Below are 14,719 nucleotides of genomic sequence, written 5' to 3'. Positions count from 1 at the left end.
TTTTCCCAGTTGATGTGCACTCCATCTCGGAATTTTCTCCCTCGGAATCAGTCATATATACCCCACTGCCAAAAATGCTTTCTTCCTGTTCGGAAGGCAGTACCAACAGCTCTATTGACTCTTCCTGCGCCCTCTGACTCTTTCCTTCCTCCACCTCCAAACACACTAATTTTTCCTCTGAGGCAAGTTGCTCCCAAAAAACCCCCCCCACTTTTTTAAACCCCAAATCGCTTCTGAACTCTTCCTCCCCCCTAAATTTTCTATCCCATTCTTCTTCTTCCGCTGTCCATTCTGTTTTCACTACCTCATATTCCTCCTTTGTCATTCCCTTCCTTATGTCCATAATTTTGTCAAGCTGTTCCCCTATCACTTTATTACTTATCCCTTCTTTTGCTTTCCGCATCACTCTAACCCAAAACTCCCCATCACCTACTTTTTTTTGAAAATCTTCCAATTTTCCTTTTAGCCCCTCCTCTCCTTCCCTTTCCCATATCATCTCTTCTTTCCCTCCCTCCCCCTGCACCATCTGTATTGGATTAGTTTCGCTCTCCCCCTCTTCCTTCTTCCTGGCTTCTTCCTCCAGCATTGCTTCTCCCTCCAATCTAAATTCCTCATCCCTCAACCACTTCATCTGATCTTCTCTCAAACTCACATATTGCTCCACAGACATACCCGCTCTTCTTTTCATAATCTCATCTAATTCGCTTATTAGTTCTCTTTTACTCATCCCCTTTTTCTGCAACACCTTCATCCATAACTTAATATCCCCCACTTCCTTCTGAAACACCTCTACTTTGTTCTTTAGATCTTCCTCCTCTTCCTGTACCTCCGTTCTTTCGGCCCAATTCCCACTCTTTCCCTTTCCATGCGAATAATGAATTAGAAAGTCATCCTCCTCTTTCTTTTCCCTCCTCTCATTTTCAAGGTACATCTCTATAATAGCAGGGTCACCCTCTATGAGTGTATCCCCCTTCTCATTTTCCACATCATCAGACATCTGCTCCAATCCCACCTCCCCCTCCCACTTTGCCACCCGGGCATAGGTCCTTCTCTTGTTGCACTGTCGTGCCAAATGTCCTCGAATTCCACACAAGTCACATTTTTTGGGAAGCGCACAGTTTGCCGCCGTGTGCCCTTCTTCCCCACAGTTTCGGCATACCATATCTTTTTTTTTACACTCCTCTTGTGTGTGGCCATACTGGAAACACCTCCTGCAGTACTTTGGCTGCCCTGGATAATTCAAATACCCTCGGTTTTGACCAATTCTGAAAACGGGGGGAGGGTGCTTCACGCCCCCCACTCCTCTGGGGTCCGGTTTAAAGCGCACCCAAAACCTCCGCTTCCCATTGAAGATCCCATATGCATTGTGCAAGTCAATTCCACCCCTGATGGTAGAACAATACTGTCTCAAAAACATCTGGACCTCCATTTTGTCCACCCATGGGTTATAGACATGTACTGTTACCGGTCTCTCGTCCATCAGAAAGCTTGGTATAAGCCGGATCCCTTGCATCTCAGAGCCATCCAACATTTCCTTCAGCTTCTCAAAAACATTGAGGCAGACTCCTTCATGGAAGAAGGTCACGTCATAGGTTCCCTGACGAGGGAAGTCTTGCAGGCACAGTATTTCCGCCTTGTTCAAACCGATCTGCTTCCATAACAACTCCTCCACGACAAAGCGCAGACCCGCCCGGTCTCGCTCCTCCTCCGCGACTTCCAGTCGGATGGTATTTCTTAAATGGGCTCCTGCCGCCATTTCCTTCTCCTTAAGCTTAGGTGCGGCGCCCTAATTGCAGCATGTGGGTTAAGCCCTTTCAGGCGATCCCACAAGGCAAAGGCGCCGGCCCTTCACTCTCTCTCGCTCTTGATCGCCTCCCGCCGCTCGAGATGGCGTGCCCCCCCAAAAGCAGCGAGGATCTTAAGCCCCCGAAGGGGCGATGATCCAGGGCCAAGGGGTCACAGTCTCAGCAATCACCTCTCAGCCAGACACTTGGTCTTAGCCAAAAGGCCGAGAAGCGATAACCAGAAATGGGCCCCCGCCTGAGCGCCGCCCGACGGCCAGGGGCGCTACGCTTTAGGGAGAAGGGCAGAGGGAGCCGCTGGCTGCCCGCTCGCCTCCTCCCCCAGCAGGCCTGCCTCCAGTCCCTCCGCTCCTCCCGACACAGCCCCGGGGAGTCTATGCAGCAGCGGCGGCGACGACGACGACGGATGCAAAAGCCAAAGACTTTCTATGGAGTAAAGAAAAGCAGCCGCACACACTGCTGGGGGGCCCGCATGGCCAGCAAACAGCCAAAAAGGCACATGCTTCCAGTTCTTTTTCCGGCACCAGGCTTCGTCTGCTTATTTGCATAGGAACCGCCCACTTTTTCTCTGCTAGCCGACTCGTCCGGGCTGCCATGAAACTCAGGCAGCAAGCATGCAAGCAGCCAGTGGCTGGGCTTTTCAGTTCAGGTCATTTCAGCCAGCCAGCCATTGTGACAAGAAGCCAGCAAGTCAAGGCATTTGCTGCTTGCTGCTTGCTGCTTGCTGCTGCAGTGTTTGCTATGCAGGCTATTTGGATACAGCTTCAACAGGAGTTTCTTAGGCATCTGCTCGTTCGGACTGAATTAGGCTAGGCAGCAGGCGGCACTCCTGCTCCATGCGAGGAGGAGCTGAAAAGAAAAGAAAGTAAGAAGCCACGCAAAAGAGCAAACAAGACACAGCAAAAAGAAGGAGGCTTTATTTTGTCGTCATTTCATCTTCTTCTTTCTTTGCAAAAGAAAGAGCCAAAAATGCATGTTTGTTTTTTTTCTGTCAGACAGTCATTTGTTTCTATTTTTTGATACAAGCCAAATATCCCCAAAGGGAAGTGCACCGGTCCTGGAGGTACTGCAATACCAGGTCAATGCGTGGAGTGGACAGAGCAAGCTCTTCTTCCATCTCCCTGTTCTAAAAATCCATTTAATATATGGTCCCCAGATAGGGGACGTATCAGATATTAAACTGATAAGAACAGATACTACACTTGATCTTAGCCAAAAGGCCGAGAAGCGATAACCAGAAATGGGCCCCCGCCTGAGCGCCGCCCGACGGCCAGGGGCGCTACGCTTTAGGGAGAAGGGCAGAGGGAGCCGCTGGCTGCCCGCTCGCCTCCTCCCCCAGCAGGCCTGCCTCCAGTCCCTCCGCTCCTCCCGACACAGCCCCGGGGAGTCTATGCAGCAGCGGCGGCGACGACGACGACGGATGCAAAAGCCAAAGACTTTCTATGGAGTAAAGAAAAGCAGCCGCACACACTGCTGGGGGGCCCGCATGGCCAGCAAACAGCCAAAAAGGCACATGCTTCCAGTTCTTTTTCCGGCACCAGGCTTCGTCTGCTTATTTGCATAGGAACCGCCCACTTTTTCTCTGCTAGCCGACTCGTCCGGGCTGCCATGAAACTCAGGCAGCAAGCATGCAAGCAGCCAGTGGCTGGGCTTTTCAGTTCAGGTCATTTCAGCCAGCCAGCCATTGTGACAAGAAGCCAGCAAGTCAAGGCATTTGCTGCTTGCTGCTTGCTGCTTGCTGCTGCAGTGTTTGCTATGCAGGCTATTTGGATACAGCTTCAACAGGAGTTTCTTAGGCATCTGCTCGTTCGGACTGAATTAGGCTAGGCAGCAGGCGGCACTCCTGCTCCATGCGAGGAGGAGCTGAAAAGAAAAGAAAGTAAGAAGCCACGCAAAAGAGCAAACAAGACACAGCAAAAAGAAGGAGGCTTTATTTTGTCGTCATTTCATCTTCTTCTTTCTTTGCAAAAGAAAGAGCCAAAAATGCATGTTTGTTTTTTTTCTGTCAGACAGTCATTTGTTTCTATTTTTTGATACAAGCCAAATATCCCCAAAGGGAAGTGCACCGGTCCTGGAGGTACTGCAATACCAGGTCAATGCGTGGAGTGGACAGAGCAAGCTCTTCTTCCATCTCCCTGTTCTAAAAATCCATTTAATATATGGTCCCCAGATAGGGGACGTATCAGATATTAAACTGATAAGAACAGATACTACACTTGATCTTAGCCAAAAGGCCGAGAAGCGATAACCAGAAATGGGCCCCCGCCTGAGCGCCGCCCGACGGCCAGGGGCGCTACGCTTTAGGGAGAAGGGCAGAGGGAGCCGCTGGCTGCCCGCTCGCCTCCTCCCCCAGCAGGCCTGCCTCCAGTCCCTCCGCTCCTCCCGACACAGCCCCGGGGAGTCTATGCAGCAGCGGCGGCGACGACGACGACGGATGCAAAAGCCAAAGACTTTCTATGGAGTAAAGAAAAGCAGCCGCACACACTGCTGGGGGGCCCGCATGGCCAGCAAACAGCCAAAAAGGCACATGCTTCCAGTTCTTTTTCCGGCACCAGGCTTCGTCTGCTTATTTGCATAGGAACCGCCCACTTTTTCTCTGCTAGCCGACTCGTCCGGGCTGCCATGAAACTCAGGCAGCAAGCATGCAAGCAGCCAGTGGCTGGGCTTTTCAGTTCAGGTCATTTCAGCCAGCCAGCCATTGTGACAAGAAGCCAGCAAGTCAAGGCATTTGCTGCTTGCTGCTTGCTGCTTGCTGCTGCAGTGTTTGCTATGCAGGCTATTTGGATACAGCTTCAACAGGAGTTTCTTAGGCATCTGCTCGTTCGGACTGAATTAGGCTAGGCAGCAGGCGGCACTCCTGCTCCATGCGAGGAGGAGCTGAAAAGAAAAGAAAGTAAGAAGCCACGCAAAAGAGCAAACAAGACACAGCAAAAAGAAGGAGGCTTTATTTTGTCGTCATTTCATCTTCTTCTTTCTTTGCAAAAGAAAGAGCCAAAAATGCATGTTTGTTTTTTTTCTGTCAGACAGTCATTTGTTTCTATTTTTTGATACAAGCCAAATATCCCCAAAGGGAAGTGCACCGGTCCTGGAGGTACTGCAATACCAGGTCAATGCGTGGAGTGGACAGAGCAAGCTCTTCTTCCATCTCCCTGTTCTAAAAATCCATTTAATATATGGTCCCCAGATAGGGGACGTATCAGATATTAAACTGATAAGAACAGATACTACACTTGATCTTAGCCAAAAGGCCGAGAAGCGATAACCAGAAATGGGCCCCCGCCTGAGCGCCGCCCGACGGCCAGGGGCGCTACGCTTTAGGGAGAAGGGCAGAGGGAGCCGCTGGCTGCCCGCTCGCCTCCTCCCCCAGCAGGCCTGCCTCCAGTCCCTCCGCTCCTCCCGACACAGCCCCGGGGAGTCTATGCAGCAGCGGCGGCGACGACGACGACGGATGCAAAAGCCAAAGACTTTCTATGGAGTAAAGAAAAGCAGCCGCACACACTGCTGGGGGGCCCGCATGGCCAGCAAACAGCCAAAAAGGCACATGCTTCCAGTTCTTTTTCCGGCACCAGGCTTCGTCTGCTTATTTGCATAGGAACCGCCCACTTTTTCTCTGCTAGCCGACTCGTCCGGGCTGCCATGAAACTCAGGCAGCAAGCATGCAAGCAGCCAGTGGCTGGGCTTTTCAGTTCAGGTCATTTCAGCCAGCCAGCCATTGTGACAAGAAGCCAGCAAGTCAAGGCATTTGCTGCTTGCTGCTTGCTGCTTGCTGCTGCAGTGTTTGCTATGCAGGCTATTTGGATACAGCTTCAACAGGAGTTTCTTAGGCATCTGCTCGTTCGGACTGAATTAGGCTAGGCAGCAGGCGGCACTCCTGCTCCATGCGAGGAGGAGCTGAAAAGAAAAGAAAGTAAGAAGCCACGCAAAAGAGCAAACAAGACACAGCAAAAAGAAGGAGGCTTTATTTTGTCGTCATTTCATCTTCTTCTTTCTTTGCAAAAGAAAGAGCCAAAAATGCATGTTTGTTTTTTTTCTGTCAGACAGTCATTTGTTTCTATTTTTTGATACAAGCCAAATATCCCCAAAGGGAAGTGCACCGGTCCTGGAGGTACTGCAATACCAGGTCAATGCGTGGAGTGGACAGAGCAAGCTCTTCTTCCATCTCCCTGTTCTAAAAATCCATTTAATATATGGTCCCCAGATAGGGGACGTATCAGATATTAAACTGATAAGAACAGATACTACACTTGATCTTAGCCAAAAGGCCGAGAAGCGATAACCAGAAATGGGCCCCCGCCTGAGCGCCGCCCGACGGCCAGGGGCGCTACGCTTTAGGGAGAAGGGCAGAGGGAGCCGCTGGCTGCCCGCTCGCCTCCTCCCCCAGCAGGCCTGCCTCCAGTCCCTCCGCTCCTCCCGACACAGCCCCGGGGAGTCTATGCAGCAGCGGCGGCGACGACGACGACGGATGCAAAAGCCAAAGACTTTCTATGGAGTAAAGAAAAGCAGCCGCACACACTGCTGGGGGGCCCGCATGGCCAGCAAACAGCCAAAAAGGCACATGCTTCCAGTTCTTTTTCCGGCACCAGGCTTCGTCTGCTTATTTGCATAGGAACCGCCCACTTTTTCTCTGCTAGCCGACTCGTCCGGGCTGCCATGAAACTCAGGCAGCAAGCATGCAAGCAGCCAGTGGCTGGGCTTTTCAGTTCAGGTCATTTCAGCCAGCCAGCCATTGTGACAAGAAGCCAGCAAGTCAAGGCATTTGCTGCTTGCTGCTTGCTGCTTGCTGCTGCAGTGTTTGCTATGCAGGCTATTTGGATACAGCTTCAACAGGAGTTTCTTAGGCATCTGCTCGTTCGGACTGAATTAGGCTAGGCAGCAGGCGGCACTCCTGCTCCATGCGAGGAGGAGCTGAAAAGAAAAGAAAGTAAGAAGCCACGCAAAAGAGCAAACAAGACACAGCAAAAAGAAGGAGGCTTTATTTTGTCGTCATTTCATCTTCTTCTTTCTTTGCAAAAGAAAGAGCCAAAAATGCATGTTTGTTTTTTTTCTGTCAGACAGTCATTTGTTTCTATTTTTTGATACAAGCCAAATATCCCCAAAGGGAAGTGCACCGGTCCTGGAGGTACTGCAATACCAGGTCAATGCGTGGAGTGGACAGAGCAAGCTCTTCTTCCATCTCCCTGTTCTAAAAATCCATTTAATATATGGTCCCCAGATAGGGGACGTATCAGATATTAAACTGATAAGAACAGATACTACACTTGATCTTAGCCAAAAGGCCGAGAAGCGATAACCAGAAATGGGCCCCCGCCTGAGCGCCGCCCGACGGCCAGGGGCGCTACGCTTTAGGGAGAAGGGCAGAGGGAGCCGCTGGCTGCCCGCTCGCCTCCTCCCCCAGCAGGCCTGCCTCCAGTCCCTCCGCTCCTCCCGACACAGCCCCGGGGAGTCTATGCAGCAGCGGCGGCGACGACGACGACGGATGCAAAAGCCAAAGACTTTCTATGGAGTAAAGAAAAGCAGCCGCACACACTGCTGGGGGGCCCGCATGGCCAGCAAACAGCCAAAAAGGCACATGCTTCCAGTTCTTTTTCCGGCACCAGGCTTCGTCTGCTTATTTGCATAGGAACCGCCCACTTTTTCTCTGCTAGCCGACTCGTCCGGGCTGCCATGAAACTCAGGCAGCAAGCATGCAAGCAGCCAGTGGCTGGGCTTTTCAGTTCAGGTCATTTCAGCCAGCCAGCCATTGTGACAAGAAGCCAGCAAGTCAAGGCATTTGCTGCTTGCTGCTTGCTGCTTGCTGCTGCAGTGTTTGCTATGCAGGCTATTTGGATACAGCTTCAACAGGAGTTTCTTAGGCATCTGCTCGTTCGGACTGAATTAGGCTAGGCAGCAGGCGGCACTCCTGCTCCATGCGAGGAGGAGCTGAAAAGAAAAGAAAGTAAGAAGCCACGCAAAAGAGCAAACAAGACACAGCAAAAAGAAGGAGGCTTTATTTTGTCGTCATTTCATCTTCTTCTTTCTTTGCAAAAGAAAGAGCCAAAAATGCATGTTTGTTTTTTTTCTGTCAGACAGTCATTTGTTTCTATTTTTTGATACAAGCCAAATATCCCCAAAGGGAAGTGCACCGGTCCTGGAGGTACTGCAATACCAGGTCAATGCGTGGAGTGGACAGAGCAAGCTCTTCTTCCATCTCCCTGTTCTAAAAATCCATTTAATATATGGTCCCCAGATAGGGGACGTATCAGATATTAAACTGATAAGAACAGATTTTTTTTTTTTTTTTTTTTTTTTTAAATGATTTTTATTTACATCTTCTTAGTTTTACAATGTTACTTTTTGAAAAACAACAAACCAAAAAAAAAACACCAAAAAAATTACATCATACCATCCATTGTCACATTCCATCTTTATAATAAAAATTGTTCATATCTATAAATACGAATAACCTCCTATGCTTTTACTCCGCAGCTAAAGAGCTGCAGAGTGGAGCACAGGCCCACCTCTTCTCTCCCGTACTCCACATTAAGGACCCGTACATCGCACCTAGTGCTACTACTCAAATTTCCATTATACTACTTCTTTTCCTTAATGTAAAAGCATATTTCCCATTCCTTTATCTATCCTACATTCTACCCTATTCCATCCTTTTCTATCTATTTACATTTCACTTATACAACAATAGTATTCCACCTTTCTACTTGCCATATTCTTCTTGCCTCTTCTTCTCCTATCTCTCCCTGACTTCTTATATAATACCTGTACATATAACTCAAAGCTATTTTTATACAATCATTAACAGTCAATTCTTCTCTTTTTGACAAAGCTATATTTCTACATTTCCACAGTGCTTCTTTTATACAGCTAACCATCAGCCATATTTGCTTTTGGTGTCTGTCTGAGCTGCATGCCATCCTGCCATACAGAACCACTTCGTGGTCTACTCTCTTCAGACCCCCTATTTTTTTAAATAATGGTCCTGCTTGTTTCCACACTTTTAAAGAAAACGCACAATTCCAAAAAACATGTAACGGTGTTTCATCTCCCCCACATCTTTGTCTCGGACATTTAGCTCTTCCTACTAATCCTCTTCTATGCTGAAATTCCCTAGTCGTGAGGCAGTCCCGTGCTGCCTCCCACCCCAGATCTTTTTGACTATTCATTAATTTATAATAACTTAAATTCCCCCATACTTTTCTTGATTCTATATCATTTAAATTATAAATTCCTGTCATCACCTCCTTTTCTTGTAATATTCTTGTTAATTTCTTTTGATCTATTAAGAAACCTATTTCTATTTCTTTTAGCTCATATCTCCTTATTATTTTCTCTATTTGTACAAACACCGGTGCCTGTGTTATTAACATTGGTTTAGTATTATTTATTTCTACCCATTTATACCTTTTCAACAAAAAACCCAGAATATATCTAAGGAAACATCCAGTCATGCAACTCAGACGAGACTTCTTTATACAATACGAGAAAAATTTAATCTCCAAGTACATCTTTACGTCAGGAAAACCTTTCCCCCCATTCTTTTTTTGTTTCATCATTTCTTCCCTCCTTAACCTCTCCATTTTTGACCCCCATAGAAAATAAAAGATCTCTCTTACAACTTTCTTTTAAGGAATTCCCTTCCGGCAAATATACCATTCCAACATGCAATAAAATGGGCAACAAAACCTGTTTTATCACCATTATCTTCCCTTCCAGTGTTAATTTCCTTAAGGACCATGTCAAAATTTTCTTTTTTATCTTCTCTCTCACCTCTTCCCAATTCTCTTCTCCTTTTAAATCATTTGAGAACCAGACTCCTAAGATTTTTAATTTTTCCTTCTGTAAAGGAATCTCTGCCTTTAATTGGTACTTCCACCTACCTATTACCATACCCTCTGATTTCTCCACATTAATTTTAAAGCCAGAAGCTTCACAAAACCACTTAATAATTCTTATTGCCCTATTTATTGATACTGGGTTTTCACATAACAACGTTATGTCATCCATGTACCCCACCATTTTTATCTGCGCTCCATTTGCCCCTGGCACAGGAACTCCTCTTATTACCTTGTCTTTTTTTATCCCTCGTAATAAAGGCTCTATAGCACATATAAATAATAACGGTGACAAGGGACACCCCTGTTTCACTCCTGACTCAATCTTCACTAATCTTGTATTATATCCATTAATTATCACTTCACTTACACTTCCTTTATATAAAATTTTAATCCACCTTCTCACCTCTTCTGGTATCCCCAGTCTCTCCAAAACTTTAAATAAAAACTGGTGATTCACCCTATCATATGCTTTCTCAAAATCTATTGATACCATGGCTGCGCCCTGCCCCCTATCAATAGTATACCATACCGCATCACGAATGATGCTAAGATTGTCTGTAATGCTTCTTCCCGGTATTCCACATACCTGTTCTGTGCTTATAACTGACCCAATTACTTTTTTTAGCCTATTTGCTATGATTTTTGCTAAGATTTTATAATCCGTATTTAACAGTGTAATCGGCCGCCAATTTTTAATTTTATCCTTTTCTCCTTTCTTATATATCAATTTTATTATCCCCTTTCTCCATGAAAAAGGCAGTTCTGTTGCTATCACACACTCTTGTATGATTCTCTGGAAGTCTCCTTTTAGCACCTCCCAAAAGGTCACATAAAACTCTATCCCTATCCCATCATTCCCTGGGGTTTTCCCAGTCGCCAAACCTTTAATTATTCCATAAATTTCTTTTTGACTTATTTCCCTTGATAGATCTTCTTTATCCTTTCCCTGCAATTGTTCTTCCAAATTCTCTAAAAAGAATTCTTCCAGATCTTTATCTATTCTCTTTTTTTTGAACAGCTCACTATAAAATTCCTGAGCCTCCCCTAACATTCCCTCTATTTTATCTTTCCCCTCCAATTTTTCCATCACCTCTCTTTTTCCCACTATTTTTTTAAAAAAGAAGCGAGAACATTTTTCATCTTCTTCCATGTTCTCAACGTGAGCCCTATATATTATCCTCCTTCCCCTTTCCTTTATTATTTTCTTCGTCTCTCTTCTTAAAATTTCAATTTCCTTATCCACTTCTATTCCAATTGATCTTAATTTATACAACATCTGTTCTTTTTGTTGCAATTCTTTATAAAATTCTCTTTCTCTTTTTGCTTTCTCATACCCTTGTTTTCTAAAAAATTCTTTAATTTTAATCTTTACCTCTTCCCACCATAATAATATATTTTTATTATAATTTCCTATTTTTTTCCACTTACTATAACAATCTTTGAACAAGTTCTGTATATTCCTATCCTCCAATAATGCCACGTTCAATTTCCATGACCCCTTCTTTATCTTCCTCTCAGTTGTTATTGCACAGTCACATCTCAGGGTTCTATGATCTGAAAATATGTTTGATTCCAAGGAAGCCCCTTCTATCTCCACACTTTTATTTACAAAAATGTAATCTAATCTTGATTCCCCTTTTTTATTCCTCCACGTATAGTCTTCCCCAGTTTCCCCACTTTCTATCCAAGCATCTTTCATCTCCATATCCATCATATAATTCTTCAGTTTATTTATCGTTTTATCCCTCTTATTTCCTGCTTGATGCTTCTCTGTCATATCACAGTTAAAATCACCAGCCACTATCACTGGCTCAATTCCCAGAACATACATCTCCATCACTTCCAATAATTCATACCTTTCATTCTTCTCTGGTGACGCATACACATTTATACATTTCATATTCACACCATTCATACAGACATTCACGACCAGCAATCGTCCTGCAATCACTTCCTCCACACTTCTAATCTCCACTTCATTCCCTCTAAATAAAATAGCTACTCCTGCTGCTTTATTTTGATTACTCCCTGACCAGTTAGATGGCCCCTCTTTCCAGCTATTCTCATATTTTACATAATCACCTTCTGCAGGTATCCCACATTCTTGTAAGAATAGTATATCCGCATCTAATGTCTTTAAGTAATCACATAGAGCTGCCCTCCTATAGCAGCTCTTAATACTCCTTACATTCAATGACACAATTTTAATTCCCATGGCCAGGTTACCTTTATTCCCAGTCTTTACTTTGTAACCTGCCATCTTTCAAAAAAAAAAAAAGGATAGTTTTTACTTATCTGGCCCAGCAGCCGTGTCCATTTCATCTGCTTCTGAAACCGGCTGAGTCTCTAAAGCCACAAAGACAGGTAATGTTCTCTCCTCCTGCTCTGAGTCTTCTGACAAGGACCCCAACATTATCTCACTTTGCGACCTATATGACACTGGCTCACCATCAATGATTACTTCTTCTCCTTGCTCTGTTAGTCCGATTAAGGGCTGAAACTTATTTGAAGTGGACACCCCATGCTCTTCTATTTGATGTGTTGTAATTTCTGGCACCCTTTCCTCTCTCTTCATCCTTTTGCACTCTTTTGCCCGTTGTGGTTTTGAAGTTGTGCCTCTCCTCCTATTTTCCACTTCTGACCACTCTGTCTCCGTACCCTGCCCCGTATCCGATCTCTCTCCTTCCGACTTGGAGCTCCTTTTCACTCCCAATTCCTCGGGTTCTGCTGCCTCTTCTCTTTTCCTCTTTTCCTCCGTCTCTTTTTCTTTCTGTATCCTTTTTTCTTCCAACTCTACAATCACCTCGGTTACCGGCCTCATATTCTTTTCACTGAATACCTCCTGCTGGGCCGGCACCATCTTCCTGGCCATATTTGCATACGACCTTTTGTTGCATTCTCTGTACAGATGGTCTTTACTTCCACAGAAGTTACAAGTTTTCTCTCTGCAGTCTTTGGTTTCATGATCTTCTTTTCCACAATTCCTGCAGGTTTTTTTATTTCCGCAATTGTTCTGGTCATGTCCATGCTTATTGCAATTCCTACAAAAATCCGGCATCCCAGAATAGAATAGGAACCCTTTATTTCTTCCAATTGCAAATACCGCAGGGGGGTGCTTTAAGTCGCCAAATGATCCATCCTCCGGGATCAACATCCCTGAAAAACCCTTTTTCCATTCCAAAGTTCATGTTCATTATATACTTTTTTAATGTATTTAACCGCCTTACAATATTGGCTCAGAAATGCCACAATTTCTCCATCTTTAACATGCGGGTTGTACATATGTACTACAATGTTTTTCCTCTCCGCCTCTTTTTTAAACAGGAGTGACACAGTTATCCCATTTAGTCTGGGATCTTCCTTTTTTTCCTTACACTGCTGATAAGCATGCATGCATCTCTCCTCCCGCATGAAGGTTACATCGTAAGTTCCCTTTCGGGGAAAATCCTGTAGACATAATATCTCTTCCTTATAAGGGAGTTCCAGCAGATCTTCGAAAATATCTTTTATAATAAAACGCAGGTCTTTCGTACCTCTCTGCTCCTCTTCCACCATAAAGCGTATTGTATTCCATAGTCGCGCCGAAGCCGACGAAAAAGCACCTTCTTCCATCTTCAGTCCGCTACGCCTCCTCCTCGTACCAAAGATAGCCCAAGGCTATGGGGCGATCGCTCCCCGCTGCTCAAAAAAGCTCACCCCCCCTATAGCTACATGTGGCTTAAGGTCTTCCAACCGATGCCACAAGGCCGAGAGGGCTACCGCTCTTCCTCGCTGACCCCTGACCCAGACACTTGATCTGAGCCAAAAGGCCGAGAAGCGATAACCAGAAATGGGCCCCCGCCTGAGCGCCGCCCGACGGCCAGGGGCGCTACGCTTTAGGGAGAAGGGCAGAGGGAGCCGCTGGCTGCCCGCTCGCCTCCTCCCCCAGCAGGCCTGCCTCCAGTCCCTCCGCTCCTCCCGACACAGCCCCGGGGAGTCTATGCAGCAGCGGCGGCGACGACGACGACGGATGCAAAAGCCAAAGACTTTCTATGGAGTAAAGAAAAGCAGCCGCACACACTGCTGGGGGGCCCGCATGGCCAGCAAACAGCCAAAAAGGCACATGCTTCCAGTTCTTTTTCCGGCACCAGGCTTCGTCTGCTTATTTGCATAGGAACCGCCCACTTTTTCTCTGCTAGCCGACTCGTCCGGGCTGCCATGAAACTCAGGCAGCAAGCATGCAAGCAGCCAGTGGCTGGGCTTTTCAGTTCAGGTCATTTCAGCCAGCCAGCCATTGTGACAAGAAGCCAGCAAGTCAAGGCATTTGCTGCTTGCTGCTTGCTGCTTGCTGCTGCAGTGTTTGCTATGCAGGCTATTTGGATACAGCTTCAACAGGAGTTTCTTAGGCATCTGCTCGTTCGGACTGAATTAGGCTAGGCAGCAGGCGGCACTCCTGCTCCATGCGAGGAGGAGCTGAAAAGAAAAGAAAGTAAGAAGCCACGCAAAAGAGCAAACAAGACACAGCAAAAAGAAGGAGGCTTTATTTTGTCGTCATTTCATCTTCTTCTTTCTTTGCAAAAGAAAGAGCCAAAAATGCATGTTTGTTTTTTTTCTGTCAGACAGTCATTTGTTTCTATTTTTTGATACAAGCCAAATATCCCCAAAGGGAAGTGCACCGGTCCTGGAGGTACTGCAATACCAGGTCAATGCGTGGAGTGGACAGAGCAAGCTCTTCTTCCATCTCCCTGTTCTAAAAATCCATTTAATATATGGTCCCCAGATAGGGGACGTATCAGATATTAAACTGATAAGAACAGATACTACACTTGATCTTAGCCAAAAGGCCGAGAAGCGATAACCAGAAATGGGCCCCCGCCTGAGCGCCGCCCGACGGCCAGGGGCGCTACGCTTTAGGGAGAAGGGCAGAGGGAGCCGCTGGCTGCCCGCTCGCCTCCTCCCCCAGCAGGCCTGCCTCCAGTCCCTCCGCTCCTCCCGACACAGCCCCGGGGAGTCTATGCAGCAGCGGCGGCGACGACGACGACGGATGCAAAAGCCAAAGACTTTCTATGGAGTAAAGAAAAGCAGCCGCACACACTGCTGGGGGGCCCG

The 14,719-nt window shown here is 46.5% G+C and overlaps 7 non-coding genes across 7 annotated transcripts; all 7 read right to left on the bottom strand.

Annotated features, from left to right (window-relative positions):
• Window positions 1-2,843: 2,843 nt before the first annotated feature.
• LOC142485478 (U2 spliceosomal RNA) lies at window positions 2,844-3,034 on the bottom strand. Its single transcript, XR_012798521.1, has one exon. It is a non-coding gene; the product is annotated as a U2 spliceosomal RNA (small nuclear RNA).
• An 823-nt stretch (window positions 3,035-3,857) lies between these two features.
• LOC142485477 (U2 spliceosomal RNA) lies at window positions 3,858-4,048 on the bottom strand. Its single transcript, XR_012798520.1, has one exon. It is a non-coding gene; the product is annotated as a U2 spliceosomal RNA (small nuclear RNA).
• An 823-nt stretch (window positions 4,049-4,871) lies between these two features.
• LOC142485476 (U2 spliceosomal RNA) lies at window positions 4,872-5,062 on the bottom strand. The gene has a single exon (XR_012798519.1). It is a non-coding gene; the product is annotated as a U2 spliceosomal RNA (small nuclear RNA).
• An 823-nt stretch (window positions 5,063-5,885) lies between these two features.
• LOC142485475 (U2 spliceosomal RNA) lies at window positions 5,886-6,076 on the bottom strand. The gene has a single exon (XR_012798518.1). It is a non-coding gene; the product is annotated as a U2 spliceosomal RNA (small nuclear RNA).
• Window positions 6,077-6,899: 823 nt separating this feature from the next.
• On the bottom strand, window positions 6,900-7,090 carry LOC142485474 (U2 spliceosomal RNA). Its single transcript, XR_012798517.1, has one exon. It is a non-coding gene; the product is annotated as a U2 spliceosomal RNA (small nuclear RNA).
• An 823-nt stretch (window positions 7,091-7,913) lies between these two features.
• On the bottom strand, window positions 7,914-8,100 carry LOC142485533 (U2 spliceosomal RNA). The gene has a single exon (XR_012798564.1). It is a non-coding gene; the product is annotated as a U2 spliceosomal RNA (small nuclear RNA).
• Window positions 8,101-14,275: 6,175 nt separating this feature from the next.
• Window positions 14,276-14,466, bottom strand: LOC142485473 (U2 spliceosomal RNA). Its single transcript, XR_012798516.1, has one exon. It is a non-coding gene; the product is annotated as a U2 spliceosomal RNA (small nuclear RNA).
• Between the last annotated feature and the right edge of the window lie 253 nt (window positions 14,467-14,719).

The sequence above is a fragment of the Ascaphus truei genome, unplaced genomic scaffold, assembly GCF_040206685.1.
Source record: "Ascaphus truei isolate aAscTru1 unplaced genomic scaffold, aAscTru1.hap1 HAP1_SCAFFOLD_605, whole genome shotgun sequence".
NCBI lineage: Eukaryota > Metazoa > Chordata > Amphibia > Anura > Ascaphidae > Ascaphus > Ascaphus truei.
Note: the sequence above shows the minus strand (reverse complement) of the source record. Positions and strands in the feature narration are given on the sequence as shown.